At 45.5% G+C, this 13,219-nt stretch overlaps 1 pseudogene; it reads right to left on the bottom strand.

The window, feature by feature from the left end:
* The window catches only part of LOC121541965, a 31,081-nt pseudogene extending 18,210 nt beyond the window's left edge, over positions 1-12,871 (bottom strand).
* Between the last annotated feature and the right edge of the window lie 348 nt (positions 12,872-13,219).

Raw genomic sequence — 13,219 nt, 5'->3', positions numbered from 1 at the left:
ACATGTCTTAAGCCTGATGAATTTGCTGTGTTAAATGAGGCCTCACCTCCCGGGTTACACTAGTGACCATATTCCCCGTGCATCCCGCAAAGGCGGAGGTGTTGCTAACATTTACGATAGCAAATTTCAATTTACAAAAAAAATGGCGCTGCCTTTTGAGCTTCTAGTCATGAAATCTATGCAGCCTACTCAATCACTTTTTATAGCTACTGTTTACAGGCCTCCTGGGCCAATATACAGCGTCCTCTCTGAGTTTCCGAATTCCTATCAGACCTTGTAGTCATAGCAGATCATATTCTAATTTTTTGGTGATTTTAATATTCACATGGAGAAGTCCACAGACCCACTCCGAAAAGTCTTTCGAGCCATCATCGACTAGTGGGTTTTGTCCAACATGTCTCTGGACCTACTCACTGCCACAGTCATACTCTGGACCTAGTTTTGTCCCATGGAATAAATGTTGTAGATCTTAATGTTTTTCCACAAAATCCTGGACTATCGGACCACCATTTTATTACGCTTTGCAATCGCAACAAATAATCTGCTCAGACCCCAACCAAGGAGCACTCAAAAGTCGTGCTATAAATTCTCAGACAACACAAAAATTCCTTGATGCCCTTCCAGACTCCTTCTGCCTACCCAAGGACGTCAGAGGACAAAAATCAGTTAACCACTTAACTGAGGAACTCAATTTAACCATGCGCACTACCCTAGATGCAGCTGCACCCCTAAAAACGAAAAACATTTGTCATAAGAAACTAGCTCCCTGGTATACAGAAAATACCCGAGCTTTGAAGCAAGCTTCCAGGAAATTGGAACGAAATGGCGCCACACCAAACTGGAAGTCTTCCGACTACTTGAAAGACAGCACCGTGCAGCACCAAGAGCCTGTGTCGATCATCCCACTTTTTCCAACTTAATCGAGAAAATAAGAACAACCAAAATTTCTTTTGATACTGTTGCAAAGCTAACTAAAAAGCAGCATTCCCAAGAGAGGATGGCTTTCACTTCAGCAGTAATAAATTCATGAACTTCTTTGAGGAAAAGATCATGACCATTAGAAAGCAAATTACGGACTCCTCTTTGAATCTGCGCATTCCTCCAGGGCTTAGCTGTCCTGGATCTGTTAGACGCTGCGAGGGCCTGGGATCGGGAGAGACACTCTAAGTGTTTTAGTACTATATCTCTTGACACAATGATGAAAATAATCATGGCCTTAAACCTTCAAGCTGCATACTGGATCCTATTCCTACTAAACTGCTGAAGGAGCTGCTTCCTGTGCTTGGCCCCCCTATGTTGAACATAATAAACAGCTCTCTATCCAACGTGATGTGTACCAAACTCACTAAAAAGTGGCAGTGATAAAGCCTTTCTTGAAAAAAGCCAAACCTTGACCCGAAAAGATAAAAACTATCGCCCTATATCGAATCTTCCATTCCTCTCAAAAATTTTAGGAAAAGCTGCTGCGCAGCAACTCACTGCCTTTCTGAAGACAAACAATGCATACGAAAATGCTTCGGTCTGGTTTTAGACCCCATCATAGCACTGAGACTGCACTTGTGAAGGTGGTAAAATGACCTTTAATGGCGTCAGACCGAGGCTCTGCATCTGTCCTCGTCTACTAGACCTTAGTGCTGCCTTTGACACTATCGATCACCACATTCTTTTGGAGAGACTGGAAACCCAAATTGGTCTACACGGACAAGTTCTGGCCTGGTTTAGATCTTTACCGCCGAAAGATATCAGTTTGTCTCTGTGAATGGTCTGTCCTCCGACAAATCAACTGTAACATTTCGGGTGTTCCTCAAGGTTCCGCTTTAGGACCACTATTGTTTTCACTATATATTTTACCTCTTGGGGATGTTATTCGAAAAACATAATGTTAACTTTCACTGCTATGCGGATGACACACAGCTGTACATTTAATGAAACATGGTGAAGCTCCCCAAAATTGCTCCTCGCGAGAAGCCTGTGTTTAGACATAAGGAAGTGGATGGCTGAAAACTTTCTACTTTTAAACTCGGACAAAACAGAGATGCTTGTTCTAGGTCCCAAGAAACAAAGAGATCTTCTGTTAAATCTGACACCTCATTTGGATGGGTTGTAAAGTCGCCTCAAATAAAACCGTGAAGGACCCTCGCGTACTCTTGACCCTGATCTCTCTTTTGACGAACATATCAAGACTGTTTCAAGGACAGCTTTTTTTCCATCTACGTAACATTGCAAAAATCAGAAATTTTCTGTCCAAAAATGATGCAGAAAAAATTAATCCATGCATTTGTTACTTCTAGGTTAGACTACTGCAATGTTCTATTTCCGGCATTCGGATAAAGCACTAAAAAACTTCAGTTAGTGCTAAATACGGCTGCTAGAATCCTGACTAGAACCAAGAAATTTGATCATATTACTCCAGTGCTAGCTTTCCCTACACTGGCTTCCTGTTAAGGCAAGGGCTGATTTCAAGGTTTTACTGTTAACCATAAAGCGGTACATGGGCTTGCTCCACCTGATCTTTCCCGAGTTGGTCCTGCCGCACATACCAATAAGTACGCACGGTCACAAGACGCAGGCCTCCTAATTGTCCCTAGAATTTCTAAGCAAACAGCGGGAGGCAGGGCTTTCTCCTATAGATCTCATTTTTATGGAACAGTTTGCTCACCCAGTGAGAGACGCAGACCCGGTTCAACCTTTAAGCCTTACTGAAGACTTATCTCTTCAGTAGGTCATATGATTGAGTGTAGTCTGGGCCCAGGAGTGTGAAGGTGAACGGAGAGGCTCTGGGAGCAACGAAGCGTGTCTCTGCCAGGCCGGTTCCCCTCTCTCCACTGGGGTTCTCTGCCTCTAACCCTGTTACAGGGGCTGGGAGTCACTGGCTTGCTGGTGCTCTTTCATGCCGTCCCTAGGGAGGGGTGCGCCACTTGAGTGGGTTGAGTTACTGACGTGATCTTCCTGTCTGGGCTGGCGCCCTTGGTTTGTGCTGTGGTGGAGACCCCTGTGGGCTATACGGCCTTGTCTCAGGATTGTAAGTTGGTGGTTGAGGATATCCCTCTGGTGGTGCGGGGGCTGTGCTTTGGGCAGAGTGGGTGGGGTTATATCCTTCCTGTTTGGCCTGTCGGGGTTTCTTCGGACGGGGCCACAGTGTCTCCGGACCGCCCTGTCTCAGCCTCCAGTATTTATGCTGCAGTAGTGTATGTGTCGGGGGGCTGGGGGGTAGTTGGTTATACCTGGAGTACTTCTCCTGTCTTATCCAGTGTCCTGTGTGAATTTAAGTATGCTCTCTAATTCTCTCTCTTCTTTCTTGAGAACCTGAGCCCTAGGACCACACGCGCAGACCACCGGGCATGCTGACACCTTGCTGTCCCCAGTCCGCCTGGCCTTGCTGCTATTCCAGTTTCAACTGTTCTGCCTGCGTGTTACGAAACCCCTACCTGTCCCAGACCTGCGTTTTCAACTTTAATGATCGGCTGAAAAGCCAACTGAGAACCTGAGCCCGCAGGACCACACGTCGGGACCACCGGCCGTGGTGACTCCTGCTGTCCCCAGTCCGCCTGCCTTGCTGCTATTCCAGTTTCAACTGTTCTGCCTGCGGTTATGGAACCCCTACCTGTCCCAGACCCTGCTGTTTTCAACTCTCAATGATCGCCTATGAAAAAGCCAACTGAGATTATTCCTGATTATTATTTGACCATGCTTGTCACGTATGAACATTTTTGAACATCTTGGCATGGTTCTGTTATAATCTCCACCCGGCACAGCCAGAAGAGGACCGCCCACCCCTCATAGCTGGTTCCTCCCTAGTTTCTCCTAGGTTTTGGCCTCTAGGGAGTTTTTCCTAGCCACCGTGCTTCTACACCTGCATTACTAGCTGTTTGGGGTTTTAGGCTGGGTTTCTGTACAGCACTTCGAGATATAGCTGATGTAAGAAGGGCTATATAAAATAAAATTGATTGATTGATTGGATAGTATTGAGAAACGGTTGAATTGACACAGAGACCAACATTTAACTCCTGTTGTAAATATTAGTTTAATTCACTAATAACAAGGCTTGTGTCGACGTGCATGCAATAAGCTAGTTAGCTATGCAGATAGCTAGTGACCCGCTAGCAAAATAAGGATAACTAACCCTTCATCTGTTGGGGTGGTAGTAGCTAGCTAGCTATATTAGCTACTACGCTAGCAGCGGCTAGATAAACATGGTGCTAAGATATCAGATAAGAGCTAATTGCCCATGTAGCCAGCTAACGCGAAGCTAGTCATCATTTTGAACATGCACAATTTTCCGCTCACGAGCCACTGACTTGGCGTGTAACGTTAGCTATTTACTGGGTGCTGATTGACCAGCCACAATCATATCCGTATAATTGAACAGTTGATAGTCGGATTAGATGATTTCCGAAATTGGACAGTTGATAGTCGGATTAGATGATTTTAAAATGCCTAAATATTGGTAAACATGAATATAAACTAAACTTATTTGGCAAATGATCTCCTGATATACCTGATCAATATTGAAAACCCAATGCCCGCCTTTGCTAAAAATATTTTCAGAATGCCCTATAATCTCAGGATATAAAATGAATATGGAAAAAAACAAAATAATGGCAATAGGAAAATAATAACTCATGATCTACAGCAATTCTTTAAGTGGACCACAACAAATATAAAATACTTAGGATGCTTAATAAGTAACAACAAATAACAAGTTTATAAAGATAACATAATCCCATTATCAACAATATGAAAGCAGATCTAATTAAATACAACAATTTTCCCATAAATCTTACAAGTAGAATAAACCTTTTCAAAATGGCATGGCTCCAAATGTTACTTATTTATTTCTCAGTAATACCAACACCCCGACCGAAGACATTGTTTTAAGAAAGTATACTCAGGTCATAACAGACTTTATATGGGCAAATAAAACTGATAGAATAAAAATCTTCCAGAGGGTGGTTTTAACCTTCCAGACTAGGAATTGTTTCAACCGCCAACCAGGGCTTTTACTTGGCTTGACATACCGAGTAACCAAAATTTAAGAACACCTTGAGTCACTCCCTCCCCCCTTCAGAACAGACTCAATTTGTCAGGGCATGGATGCACAAGCTTGAGAGCATCCACAGGGATGCTGGCCCATGTTGACTAATGCTTCCTACAGCTGGGTCAAGTTGGCTGAATGTCCTTTGGGTGGTGGACCATTCTGCATACACACAAGAAACGGTTGAGCTTGAAAAACTCTGCAACGTTGCAGTTCATGACCCAACCGGTGCGCCTAGCTCCCTACTACCCATACCCCGCTGAAAGGCACTTCAATCTTTTGTCTTGCCCATTCACCCCTTCTGGAATGGCACACACACAATCCATGTCTCACCTGTTTCAAGGCTTTAAAATCCTTCTAACCTGTTCCTCCCCTTCATCTACACTGATTGAAGTAGATTTAACAAGTGACATCAATAAGGGATCATAGCTTTCACCTGGATCACCTGGTTCAGTCTGTGTCCTAATGTTTTGTCCACTAGTGTAGTTAAATGCACCAAAGCAGAACAATTGGTACATATTGGAAGATGCAAATTCTCATCCCCAGAATCTTTTCACATGTCTAAAGATGAAGCTAAGAACATTAACTTGGGAGTTAAGAACACTATAACTACATGGAAGTAAATGAAACGGATTCTACAAGAACCAATATCACTCCCTAAAAACACAACCCTATGGAACAATCCTTGGATAGCTTTTCAGAATTCACAGATACATTGGTCCACATGGAAAACTACAGCGCATAGAAACTGTAAATTTATTTGCAACAGGAAATACATTTATTTCCGTGACAGAATTATAAAGCAATTTTGGACTGACCAATATTTTTTCAAATACATGCAACTTAAAAAGTTTTATATCAAGAAATGTCTATTTGAAATCTTTTTAACTTGACTCCCAAAAAGCAGAGTCTCTACTCAATCCCATCGAACACCTTTGGGATGAATTTGAACTGCGACAAGTTGCCCCACCGCACAACATCCGTGCCAGACCTCACTAATTCTTGTGGGCTGAACGGAAGCAAGTCCCCGCAGCAAATGTTCCAACATCTAGTGGGAAAGCCCTCCCAGAAGAGTGGAGGCTGTTATAGCAGCAAAGGGGGGACCAACCCCATATTAATGGCCATGATTTTGGAATGTGATGTTCGACGGGCAGGTGTCCACGATACTTTTGGCCATGTAGTGTAAGTCCCAAATTGGAAGGCAATCAGTAGTATTTGTCATCTGTTGTACTAAGATCCTACTGAACAGCCAAAACAAGCTCAACTCAATATATACACACACACTCATATTGAATATGCATTCACCTGTATTGTGAGTAGGTTATGTGCCATCTTAATTGACTTAGTTTATCAAGAGATTTACCATTCAAATAACATTACCACCAATGTTAACGTAGTTAGGATTGATAAAAACAAAAGTTAATGCATTGTTTTATTTTAAAATTGATATAAATTGGGAAATTTGTCACAAAAAATGTCAAATTTTAAGATATTGAATATCAGCCTAATACTATTGGGCCATCGGCCTCCATGACTCCAGAAATCTTGTCTGTCAGCCAGTTGACAGACAAGATGGCTGACGTAGGACGCTAGTGAATGTTGGTGCAATTAGGTCACAAAATGTGGAAGTGAAAATTTACTCTCAGCCCCAACCCCTCCAATCCATTTTTATTGAAACGATAACAGGGCCATTGGCTCACAGCACTCTCAGTAAGGAGGGCTATCACCCTTAAGACCTATATCAAGAAGTTTAATTAGGGCTACGAGTAAACCTGGAATTCCCATTTACTTGGGAGCAGTCAAGGCTACAACAAAACCCAGCTGCCTTGGCCTGCCTGCCTACGTGAACCTATAAATGAAATAAAGTGTGTGACACTCTGTAAAATGGCTGCCCTGCCAACAACAACTCCCATCCCTTCTCTCTCAGGCTGTCAATAAACAGAGGTCAGGTTGCTCCATGCCAGTGCAGAGAAATAACTTCTCCTCCTTGCAGTGGATCTAGGGACCGGAGCCACACCCTGGTGTCCGTGTCCGAGAGAGCCGGGGCAGTTCGGAACAGTTTGTGCATATATTATGTAACATTTTGTGACGTTTTCTATTTTAGATTTTGGTCTAGGTTTTTTTCCCAGCTGTTCGTGCACACAACATTTATTCTCGAGGCAAGCCAAAGTTGGTAACAGTCTACGCCCTTTGTCTGTGATTGTCAACAGTAGGGATTTTTCAATGAAGTGTTTGTTGTCATTCAACAAGAGACGGCTCATTTTCATGCATCGTTTTTTTCACTTGAGAAACACGGCACCAAACATCTTAGAAAGATATAGAACTGCGCGCGACTCTGTAAAAAAACGCCAATTTATGACAGATTAACTCTGACTATTTGGAGGAAGTGGATACTGCTAAGGTATCTCTAGATGGACAAAAAGTATATTGACACTTACTTTTTCTCGTTTTTTTAAGCGAGGTCTTCTATAGTGGAGTAGGCATAGGCCTAAGCCGAACCGAAGCACGCCGACGCCTTAACCGGGAGCATAGTTGGGGTCCTGTAAATGGGACACTATTCCTATTTAGGAAAAGTAGTACACTACAAAGGGAATAGGGTACCATTTGGGACAACAGACATACAGTATCTATAACCCCCAGCAAAGTGGTGTTCAACATTTTTACAGTAGGGACCATTTTTTCCAGAATAACCCAATTTTTTTCCATAGACTTTCTCACGACCAAACCCAAAATATGACACAATCTTAAAATTGGTACATTTTTACATCAACACCCTAAATGTATTAAACCTCAAATTTAATACATTTTCATCTCTTATCAAAACGAAAAGTAAACAAAGAAATATTTATCAATAACATTTTTATTTTTCAAATTAGCCTTCTTAAAAATATTTTACTGTATATTTTCACATACAATATACAGTTTGGAATACACTTAATTTTTGTCCCCCCCCACGTTACATTTGTTTTATTTTGAATTTTCCACCCTACTGCAGTTCCTCCAACTTTGAATACCACTGCCCTAGCACCTGGGATGAGCTCAGGTCATGTCTCTGTCGCTAGGTTCAAATCCTTGCTATTGCTGTGAGTGAAGTTGCATCACTGAACTCAGGTAATCTTGTTTATGAAATAGCTAGTTTTTTTGTACAATATGATATTTGTTTACGGCTCACCTGTCTTCTGTGGTCCAATGATGAGGTAGGGAATCGCCGATAGTCTTCTCTTGGACCAGATGTCTTTGTGCCTTTAGTCCTCACAGGGGACCCTGTAGGGCACATGGTGGGCAGAATTAGTTCACCTGGAAGTCCCGCCCAGTAAACATGGGAAGGAACGCATGCCTCAGGATGAGCTGCCATAAGGTAATGACTTGCCCTGGCCAGCTCAGAATATATAGCATTATTCCTCCCTTCCATACACAACACACTTCATAGTATCATATCTAGCGTGCAGTCTGTTTGTAATTAAAGTCTACCACTGACTTGGCACAGGGGGACTTGTTACTGTGGTGAAGCAGCGAGGCCTGTGGGGGGCAGTGAGGCCTGTGGGGGGCAGTGAGGCCAGTGGCGCTAACATGTGGCACAACGCCAGCCAGGCAACTGCATCCACCCTGTGGGACCAACAATGTGCCAAGGGGAGGGGTGCTTTTAATTCAGCTCAAATTAACCCAACTAGTCTAGTCTAACAGAGCTTTGGGGAGCAGACTCAAACATTTGCTTTCCCACACCACCCCTTGCTCAGTTATGCTTGTACAAGAAGGGATACGAAAGAACCCTAATTAGCGGATGCAGGCTGTCATTGGGGTGTGAGGAAAGCCTTCAGTGTCAACCATGTGGAAGAGTGTCCAGAGCAGCCCTGGCAAAGTCCAGCATCTGCCAACTGCCCTAAATCAATCTGTCTCCTTCCCTCTCCCACTCCCATCTGCTCATGGCTAATGAGGCGAGGCTCTTAGCGTATCATACTAATCCCGGTACATATAAGGCAACAGTGCTGTGATGATGCAGACCTCTGACCAGGCAGGCACCAGTTTACTCTGATCATCAAAGGGAGCCGCTGGCACACACTCGCTTATACACTCTGTGACAACTCCATATTAACTTCTACACTCTGTGACAACTCTATATTAACTCACACTCTGTGCACAACTCAATTGGATAGAGTGAACTGCCAAGATGGCAGTTGGTCGCCTTAGGAAGAAACCGGTCTTCTTTTCTGTGTTGAGGATATAGGTTGGCGGCAGCAGACTCCACAAAACCCTTGAAACAGCGGGAAGCCTCAGCTGTTACCCAACCACCAAGAATGGAGTCTGAATCAAAAGGACTTGTACTGTAAGAAGCAATGGAGTCTGAGTCAAAAGGGACTTGCAATTGTGAGAAGGCGAATGAGAGTCTGGAGTCAAAAGGACTTGCACTGTACGAAAGAGTCTGAATCAAAAGTGACTTGCAATTGCAGGGAAGAAATGGAGTCAAAATCAAAGTCTCTCCCTGCCTAACTCAAATGACAGCCTGGTTTATGATAGTCCCCGAGTTCCACACACCCAATGGTTTCTACACAATAATACTAATACATATGCTATTTAGCAGACGCTTTATCCAAAGCGACTCTTACAGTCTTGTGTGCATACATATTTACGATGGGTAGTCCCGGGATCGAACTCCCCTATCCCCATGGCGCACGCCATGCTCTACCACTTGAGCTAAGAGACCACAGTTATATTAGTCCCGAGTTCCACACACCCAATGGCTTATGATAGTCCCCGAAGTTCCACACACCCAATGGTTTATGATAGTCCCCAGTTCCACACACCCAATGGTTTATGAGAGCCCCGCAGTTCCACACACCCAATGGCCGGCGATAGTCCCCGAGTTCCACACCCCAGTGACCCACAGCTCCCATGGCCTCTCACACACACACACGCATGCACTGCCAGATGGGGTCCCTCTCCTCGGGAAGATCTGAAGTAGCGCTGAGCCAGCTGCACAGGCGCCCAGGGTCTCCAGCCGTGAGGTTGGTCCACTCCTGGAGGAACTTCTACCAGGTTCTGAAAGGTGTACCAGACCCCAGACGGTCGCTCCCGTAGTTGGACAGGGTGGGCCATGCGAAGATGCTGGATCTGTGAGGAAAGGAAATGAACACAGAAAAATGTTCAGAGAAAAAAACACTCTAGTCGGGTTCCGCACTGTCTGAAATGTCACTTCCAACAACTGTTGCAAAAATTTAATTTCAGGGGGAAAAAGGGTTAAAGCAACCATAAGCATTCTCCAGATGCTTAGTCCTGGAGATGCTGTCAGGTCTCACCGTTGAGGGAGCAAGAGGAAGAGCTCCCCTCCGTTAACGAGTTTGTCCAGCTCCTTGGGTCCTCCGAGGATGCTCGCTGTAGAAGATGGTGTGAGTAAACAGCCACACGCCTGCCTGGGCAGCAACTTCGTGCACATAAATACACTTCATATTACATATCAACACACATGGGGGAGTGGAGTTTAGCAAACAACTCATCAAATACACAAACGTCCAAACACCGTCACCGGGTCATAAATGCTCGGTGACACTCTATGACGAACACTCTTTATTCCGATGCATTGTTTCCACTTCACTGACAGCTCAGGCGATTAAATGGCATTATCCCCTAAACTAGAGATCACACTGTGGAGAATAAAATGTGCACACAACTTCTGTAGTCTGTCAGCGAACCCATTGCTCGGAGCCAAATATAAAGCCTCTAATCCGAACATAGTTGAAACACACAATACAACAACACACACCCGATTTGCATCTGAGCACACAATCACGGGAGCAGAACGATCTGTTTAGCTTTACAGTGCCTTTGGAAAATATATCAGACCCCTTTGACTTTTTCCACATTTTGTTACGTTACAGCCTTTAATTTAAAAATGGATTAAATAAATGTTTTCCCCACATCAATTTCCCACAGAATACCCTATATAATGACAAAGCAAAAACAGGTTTGTGGTGAAATGTTTGCAAACGTATTGTGACGCCACGAGAGGCTAAACAGCTTTTCAGCGGGATTGCTCATAGTGCAAGGAGACCAGGTTCAACCAAAACAAGGATTTTATTAAAGGTCTTGGGAAATCCAACGCAGTATAATACAATACTGTTCTCTGCGGGTTCCTTATGGTTAGACAGTTCAGGGATGTCTTCCACATCCAAAATCATACCTCTCTACTAAATAACTTTTCCTCAGTCTTACTGTCTTCCACGTTGCAGCCAGTGGCCAACCCAGCAAAACGCCCCAAAATGTCCTGGCTCACGTATTTCCACAGGTGCATATATCCAAAGGTGAGTATTTCCCAAAGGTAAGTATCTCCAAATCCTTATATTCCTATGAAGTGGACGTGCAGCACTCTTGTCCTCCAGAGAGCCCAGCTTGGAGACTGTGGTTCTTCCTTCCCAAAAACCTTCAGTCATCAGCTCTCATTTGTTTCAGCTGCGTGGGAAGATTTCGCCATAGAGGGGTGGGAGTTCCTACCATACCAGCAGATGGAGCCATAGCTGTCTGGGTTTGCAGCCACTCAGGGAATGTAACGCTCCCTCCAGGACACAGCCTTCTCGTGATATCACATCCTCTTCCTCGACCGACGTCCGCTGGGTAAAGGCAGCGGTTAGCTGCATCACCGGAAGAGGGCGCCCTTGCATTGCCGCGGAAGTGCTGGCCTGCTCTCTCTTCAACTCCTCCACCTTCAGGGACCAGGGACTCAGCCTCCTGTTGTCTCTCCTTGAGTTTCTTACTGAACGCATCAGCCTTGGTTTTAGCAGAGTTTAGCTTTTGCTGAGCAGCTTTCAGTTCCTTCTCTCTCTGCCTCCGCATTCTTCATCTCTTTGTTCTCCAACACCTTGTACTTCTCCCCCGTCTCTTTCTGACCTCTCATTACTGCGCAGGGTCTCCTCACACTCTTCGATGGTCCTGCGCAGCCTCTCCAGCTCCTCCCATTGCTTATGGGAAGGAGCCCTGTTGGAGTTTAGCCTGGAGGATATCTAACTCGTCTTCATGTCTAACTGTTGCTTTGTCAAACGATACTTCAGCGGTCCCCTCTCTTCAGACCAGACAGTTCTTTGTCCAGATTCTGTAGCTCCGCCTCTGTGCTTCTGTCTGGGCACCTGCCATCCCTATCAGAGCTCCGGCTGGGAGCAGGACTGAGGATTGCACCGGAGCCTTCCCAGGATGAGTCTTGCTCTCTCCGTTTCCGAGGTACTCGGGTTATCCTCTCCTGAGACTCTCCAGAGTGGGTAAAGGTTGGGCAGTCTCATTCAATTAGGACAGGGAACGGGGAGGGAATCAACCACCCCCGCCGCCGTGTGTATGGTTCCCGGTGTGCTGGTCATTGTAAGTTCAGTAATGGGGTATTCTCTGGTGTCCCCAATGGACACAGGAAACTGGGAGACTTTCTGGGGTCAGACACCTTGGGCCCACCAAATCCTTACGCACCAGGGTGCCTCGGCTACCAGAATCCAGTAAGGCCTCCACATCATGGTGATTCACAGTTACCGGGCAGGTGGGGGGGTCGATCTGGGCCGCCATCGGCGACTCCCAAGAGGCGAGGCAACCCCGGTGTGGGGTGCTGAGCTGGAGGATCGCAGGGCATAGGTTCATCGGCTGGTTTCCACACTGCCAGGAGATATGTCCCATCTCCCACACCGGTAACACTGCTCGAGCTTCCCTCCTCCTGGTGTACTCTCTTGGACCCGCCTGGGTTTCTGACCTCCTCTGAGCCGGGATAAGTCCTGACGGGCTGGGTTCGAGACCTTGTGGGCCCCTTGACGGGTCCTTCCCATTTGTGGCAGGGGCCGCACCGGGGGTCTTTTCGAAGCATTCAGGCATCTCCCGCTGTGGCCTGGCACTTCTTCACAGCTTCCACGGTCAGATCAGCCGCGGCCAAGGCCTGCTGACTGATGAACCGCTTTGCCTCATAAGGCAGGGCTGTAGGTAACGATCCACCACAACGGCCTCCACCACCGCCGCTGCTGTATTCCTCTGCGATCCAGCCATTTCATATTCGGATGTTCATGCATCTGAGTGTTTCGAGGAGGTTGGTCTGGTTGGAAGGTCCAACTGTGAAAGTTACTTGGGCCATACCAAATTTTGTGAGTCCATATCTGCTGAGTATCTCAGACTTCAGGCATCATAGTCAGTAACCTGGTCAGGCCCAGGTCCCGACAGCATTCAGCG

Source organism: Coregonus clupeaformis, unplaced genomic scaffold (assembly GCF_020615455.1).
Source record: "Coregonus clupeaformis isolate EN_2021a unplaced genomic scaffold, ASM2061545v1 scaf0199, whole genome shotgun sequence".
Taxonomy (NCBI): domain Eukaryota; kingdom Metazoa; phylum Chordata; class Actinopteri; order Salmoniformes; family Salmonidae; genus Coregonus; species Coregonus clupeaformis.
The sequence above is the reverse complement of the archived record's forward strand: the minus strand, read 5'-3'. Positions and strand labels throughout refer to the sequence as shown.